Source organism: Alligator sinensis, unplaced genomic scaffold (assembly GCF_000455745.1).
Source record: "Alligator sinensis unplaced genomic scaffold, ASM45574v1 scaffold983_1, whole genome shotgun sequence".
Classification (NCBI taxonomy): domain Eukaryota; kingdom Metazoa; phylum Chordata; order Crocodylia; family Alligatoridae; genus Alligator; species Alligator sinensis.
Window position 1 is genome coordinate 1,275,321 of NW_005842015.1, and position 6,635 is coordinate 1,281,955.

General features: G+C 42.4%; 1 protein-coding gene across 3 annotated transcripts in view; it reads left to right on the forward strand.

Moving 5' to 3' along the window:
* OSBPL5 (oxysterol binding protein like 5) overlaps positions 1-6,635 on the forward strand; it is a 230,029-nt gene that overhangs the window by 120,600 nt on the left and 102,794 nt on the right. The window contains exon 1 of one of the 3 annotated variants that reach the window (XM_006022026.3): positions 5,530-5,581. The exons of 1 other annotated variant lie outside the window; for it this stretch is intronic. The gene's annotated coding sequence lies outside the window, so the exon portion shown is untranslated. Of the gene's footprint in view, positions 1-5,529; positions 5,582-6,224; positions 6,297-6,635 lie in introns of those variants that run through there. One more of the 3 variants, XM_006022025.2, reaches the window with a different exon arrangement.

Sequence of the window (6,635 nt, forward strand, 5' to 3'; positions counted from 1 at the left end):
CCCTTAATCCCTTTCATCTATCTGCCTCCATAGCAGAGTGAATTTCCTCAAAATGATTGAGGTTTTGTCCTATGTCACAGCATCCTTGGGGATGATCCCATGCTTGAGTCTCCCAGGTATTGATGTTATTATTGCATTTATTTAGATTGGCCTTCAAGGTGTCCTTAAATCCCTACCTACCTCCAGAGTTGCGACCATCAGTGAATTGGGTGTATAGGACCTGTTTTGGGAGCCAGTTGTTAGGCATTATGATACATCTTGTCCAATGGAACTGGTACTATATAAACATGGCTTCAATGGAGTAAAAAAGTCTGCTGCAAATTACATTCTCATGGCTGAGCTGGACCAAGAGCTGGGTCTATTAGTTAACTTTTTGGACCCTGGAGAAATTGTTTTGAAGAACAGATATTTCAACCTTCTACCAGCTTTGTCTGCTGAGATGGAAGTGAGCAGCTGCTTCTGATGGTGTACATCCAAATAAATAACAACACCCTGAAAAATGACCTACTTACTTGTCTATTTGAGAAGTGTTGAGTGCTGTTAGCTTCCATCTGAGGCAGTAAAAGTTGAGGGGTTTCCATATCTTCACCTCCTTTACCAAAATGGCTTTGCTCTTAGTCCTGCTTCCATATCACAGTACTTTGTTTCTTCTTATTACGTGCAGGCAAGCTTTTTTTTGTAACTACACCCTCTGAATGCATGTGTGCACAAAGTGCATTGTGCTGCATTTGAGATGGTGTTCTTTTTTTTCTGATCACCCTAAATAACTTGCAGCATTGGCACAAGCGAGGAAAACAGCCATGGTTTCCTTCCCCTTCCGCCCAAATGCAGAAGGAAGGTGTGCTTGAGTTTTTGAAACTAGAATACAAATAAAACTATGTCATTGCTTGAAGTAGTGTGTGCAGGCCTAGGGGTGGGGTGGTCTCTTGATTTTATTTTCTCCCTTGGATTTTTTATCTCATTTATTTTTCTTTCCTGTTCATTCTCTCTCCCTAAGATTTAATCTTGTCTTTCTTTAATTTATATGCTTTGAAAAAGCAGCCTCTTCTCATCCCTCATCTTTGTTTGCCTCCCATATCTCACTCTTTGCTTTCTTCCCATTTATGTTCTCCCTTTACTCTTTTTCTTTTGCTGCTGTGGCTCCCCTTGTATTTCATTCTCTCTCCTCTGGGGATCACCTTTCCACTTCCTCCCCTTCGTCTATGGGGTATGGCTACTGTGGAGTGGTCTAGGTATTCCACTTCCCTCTATCATCAACTTGGAGAGAGGCAAAGCACTGCTCAACCTGGTACTGGCAATGGGGGATGACCATATCAGCGACCTAACGATCGAAGGCAAGCTGGATGATAGTGACCATGAGCTGATCACCTTCACCATCCGCCGTAAAGCTGACAAGTCATCAGCAATACAGAAGTCCTCAACTTCAGGAAAGCTGACTTTGCTCGGGAAGCTTGTCAGTGAGGCCCTAAGGGACCACAACCCAAAGGGAAGGGGAGTTCAGGAAGAGTGGTCACTCCTCAAGGGAGCAATCCTGTATGCACAAGCAAAGTCTATTCCATCTCAGAGGAAAGGCAGCAAAAGGGCACAGCAGCCCCCATGGCTCTGCAGGGAACTAGCAGACCTCCTGCATCTGAAAAGAAAGGCCTACAAAGGATGGAGCATGGGAGCCACCTGCAAGGAGGAATATTCTGCGCTGGTCTGAACCTGCGGAGAGCAAATCAGAAAAGCCAAGGGTGTGACTGAATTCCAACTAGCTACAAGTATCAAGGACAATAAAAAGTCCTTTTTTAGATATGTGGGGAGCCAGAGGAAAAGCAAGGGCAACATTGGACCCCTGCTTAACCAGACAGGACAGTTGACAACCGACACCCAGGAAAAAGCCAACTTGCTAAATGGGTATTTTGCGTTGGTCTTTCACCAGTCCTGTGGGATGCCCCTGCCTGTTATGGGATGGGAAGGCCCAGGTGAGGGAGATTCCTTACCCTCAATCAATGCTGACCTTGTGAAGAAACACCTTGAGAGGCTGGATACCCTCAAGTCAGTCGGCCCTGACAATCTACACCCCAGGGTACTCAAGGAGCTGGCAAGCATTATAGCCCACCTCTGGCATGGATCTTTGAGAACTCCTGGTGCTCTGGTGAAGTGCCCGAAGATTGGAAGAAGGCCAATGTGGTGCCTATCTTGAAGAAAGGGAGGAAGGTGGATCCGGCAAACTACAGGCCCATCAGCTTGACCTCTATCCCGGGCAAGATCCTAGAAAAGATTATCAAAGAGACTATTCTCAGCAGACTGGCTGATGGCAAAATCCTGAGGGATAGCCAGCATGGGTTTGTTGCGGGTAGGTCTTGCTTGACCAATCTTATTTCCTTTTACGACCAGGTGACCTATCACCTGGACAAGGGGGAAGAGATTAATGTCATATATCTTGACTTCAAAAAAGCCTTCAATCAGATATTCCATGATCACCTTTTAGCAAAACTGGCCAACTGCAGCCTCGGCTTCAGCACAGTCTGCTGGCTGGGAAATTGGCTCTGCAGTCGGACCCAAAGGGTGGTGGTTGATGGAAGTCAATCGTTGTGGTGTGCTGTGACCAGTGGGGTCCCTCAAGGCTCTGTCCTTGGGCTTATATTATTCAACATCTTCATTAATGATGTGGACATTGGTGTCAGAAGCGGACTGGCCAAGTTTGCCGACGACACCAAACTTTGGGGTAAAGCATCCACACCTGAGGACAGGAGGGCGATAGAGGCTGACAGGCTCAGGAAATGGGCAGATGAGAACCTGGTGGTGTTTAACACTGAAAAATGCAAGGTTCTCCACCTTGGGAAGAAAACCCGCAGTATGCTTATAGGCTCGGCAGTGCTACACTGGCTAGCACTACGGGCAAAAGGGACTTGGGGGTCATGATTGACCACAAGATGAACATGAGCCTTCAATGTGATGCTGCGGCTAGTAAAATGAGCAAAACACTGGTTTGTATCCATAGATGCTTCTCAAGCAAATCCCAGGACGTCATTCTCCTGTTGTACTTGGCCCTGGTGAGGCCGCAGTTGGAGTATTGCATCCAGTTTTGGGCTCCACAATTCAAAAAGGATGTGGAGAAGCTTGAGAGAGTCCAGAGGAGAGCCATGCACATGATCAGAGGTCAGGAAAACAGACCTTATGATGAGAGGCTGAGAGCTATGGGACTCTTCAGCCTGGAAAAGCGCAGGCTCAGGGGGGACCTGGTGGCCACCTATAAGTTTATCAGGGGTGCTCACCAGGATCTGGGGGAACATCTGTTCACCAGAGCGCCCCAAGGGATGATAAGATCAAACGGTCACGAACTCCTCCATGACCGTTTCAGGCTGGATGTAAGGAAGAACTTCTTTATTGTCCGAGCCCCCAAGGTCTGGAATAGACTGCCGTTGGAGGTGGTTCAAGCACCTACTTTGACCGCCTTCAAAAGAAATTCAGATGTTTATCTTGCTGGGATCCTATGACCCCTGCTGACTTCCTGCCCATGGGGCAGGGAACTGGACTCGAAGATCTTCCGAGGTCCCTTCCAGCCCTAATGTCTATGAATCTATAGAGCTCTGAATACTTTTTCCATTGATCATTTCCATCCTCTCAATGTTGTGTCCAGATGTTGAATTGGCAGCCCAATGAAGGGCTGTAATTATTTCCCACCATGGGTGGATCTAGGATTTTGAGAGAGGGGTGCAGATGGTGTGGTGCCTCATCTTATATAACACACCATACAAAAAGAAACTGGAAGCAAAAAAAAAGTATTGGAATGTGTATTAATTTGCATATAATATGTATAAAAACACAAGGAGCTAGGCAAAAATAATCACAAGATGTTGCTTCTTTAGTCCTGCTGTCATTAGACTTAAGTGTACATCTTTTTCAGATTAATAAAATAAAACCAAGCTTTATTGGTTATCCTTTATTTTTATCCTGAGCATCTTGACAGTACATCCAGTGCTTCACTGAAAGTTTCCACACCTGAGTTAAAGTTCACCTGAGTTAACATTTCCATACCGAAGTTAATTTTCTAACTAGAGTTAAAAACAGCCTGCAGGGCTGTGAAATAGAAGCTATATTACCATTAGCAGCTAACAGACAGCAGAACTGCAGAAGAAAGGATAGCTTGATTTGTGGGACCATTAAAAAAGAGAGGGTTGTTAACACCTGTTGGAATGATAAATTTAGAAGGAATCAGGTAGTGTGTGATGAGGAACCACAAAATTACCTGACTTCCTCACAGCTGCCTGAATAATAATGCTGCTGCTTTTGTTGGATGGTTGGTTTTACACTTTGAGTGAGCCAAGAATCAAAGGGAGGTACAACTGTACCATTCCACCCCTTGGATCTGCCCTGATTTCCTACATCCTACCACCATGTCTAGCCCAGCTGTGGCAGCAGACTTCATAGGCACGCAGGGCTGTGAAATAGAAGACTAGCCTTGTGTGGCTTTAGTATGTGTAAATTCAAGAGTGACAGACGGAAGACCTCAGCTAAAACATATTGTAAAGGCTCTTTGAAATGAGAAAATTGGTCTGTACCTAGAGGGGGAAACAAAGAGGAACATGCCTTTTGGTCTGCTATTCTTACATATAACAACCCAAATTACTGTAACTGGAAAAACAATTAAGGGAAAGTCCACAAACCAGAGAGTCCAATTTCATTTGTTTCCCTTGTTGGTGTCCCTGCCTCCTGAAAGGAAAGGAAAGAAGGAAAGAAAGAAAAGATTTTCTTTGGAATCCAATGTAATAAGCTGGTAGGGGGAGTAGCTGAAACTATATCCAACTAAGCTTTTTATGTTGGTTAGACGTCACTTTGCTGTCTCTTTAAACAATTTATTTGATTAGTCCTGACACATGAAGGTCACCCAAATTTGGAGATTCATGTTTCAGACTCCATACCTCATGCCTAGGAGCACATTCTTGCAAGTTGAAAAGGAAGGAGTTGTATCTAAAAGTGTAGTTTCCTGGCATTTCCAGCCTTCTGTATTAACAATTGCCTCCTGAGAACAGATTCCATTTCTAGTACAAATGTATGGACTTCGTATAGTATCAGTTAAAATAAGGTATTAAGCATAACACAATTAATTCCCCACAGAAAAGAAACCAAACAGAAAAAGACTGAACAAAATAATTTGTACTTTTCAAGTAAATGCAGCCAAAGTTCTTTTAAGGTGAGCAGCAGAGGGAATTGTGATTTTGTATAATTTTTACTCTGTGATATGTATTAAAAAAATCTGTCCTCTCTTTGGTAAAGAACTTGTAGAGCAGCAGCATCACAAGCAACAGTAAAAGTTTAGTAATTACAAGAAAAAAAGGCGGGGGAGGGGCTTTTACGTAATCTGTTGAAACCCTCAGTTTTGTTTAATTTTATGAGCACCTATGTAATAGAAACACCTGAAAAACACTTGGGGGGAAAGCTCCATCTGAAAGATTCACACCTGCCCACCCTTTCAATTACAGGCTAAGAAAAACTCCTACTCTAAACCATTTAGTAAGTCTCCTTCAAAATCAGAGAAGACAAAACTCAATATAGCAAAGGTTCATAAAAAGCCTCCAAACACCTCCGCTTTCAGGTATCATGCTTGTGACAAGCCAAGCAAACTGAAAATGGTCCAAGTATATGTATTTTTTTTCTCGTTTCTATAGGTCTGTTAGAATTATTAGCTACAAACAAACAAGAAGATTAGCATAGGTACTGTTATCCCACTTCGAGATTTAGAAGCAGTATGGCTTCCTGAATGCCCAGCATTTGACTTAGAGCCAGTTTTTAGCAGATTATGCATTTAGTTTTTATTGGCCTCAATGAAAACTAAGCACCTATCTTTATAAGCAGTATTATGAGTCCTAAAGGTACCTATTTATATCTTTTAGTTTCTAAACTGTTTCTTAAATTTGGACCACAATCTATATAAAGCAATGAAATTCTAACCTAGCATATACTTCCTGAAACTTGACAGATGTTACTATGATAAAAAAAAAATCAATTAAATCTGAACAAGTGTTAGTCCATTCTGTTTTACTAGATCTATAGTCTACATTTCCTTCAGTAATTATCCAGATGCCATATCAAGAAAAGTTATAAAGCAATCACTCTCATGCTGTGTTGAACTAATCAAGGCACTCTTCAATAATCTAATAATTCAGCTTTGTGCTCAAAGAAAAGGGGCCCTACCAATTATCAGCTATTCTTGTTAAATTATTGAGAGAGAAATAAATGGAACTGGTAGGCTAAAGCTCAGAGTTAAAACTCAAACAAAAGAAGCTGTTGCCTTTCAGAAAAAAATATAGGTATGCGTTATATCCACAGCATACAACGTAACAGAAGAACAAGAGAAGGATATCAGTAGCTCAAATACATAATATGCTAGGCTATAGTATCTGAAGCTTTCTGTAAAATATCTTCTTTAGCACTTAAAAAAAAAACCCTCAATCCTTTTTCTAGAAGTGCAACTGACCTACTTCCTGAATTCTTTCTTATCGTATAGCTCAAAGCTTTGCCTTTACTTTTTTATGGCAGCCCTTCCCATTCTGCTGAGTGGCTGGTCCTTTAAATCTGCAGATTTAAATAAGTTCGACCTCTACTATGGCCTTTTTGGGATGGCAATTTTGTGGTGGGGGAAGCAGGAA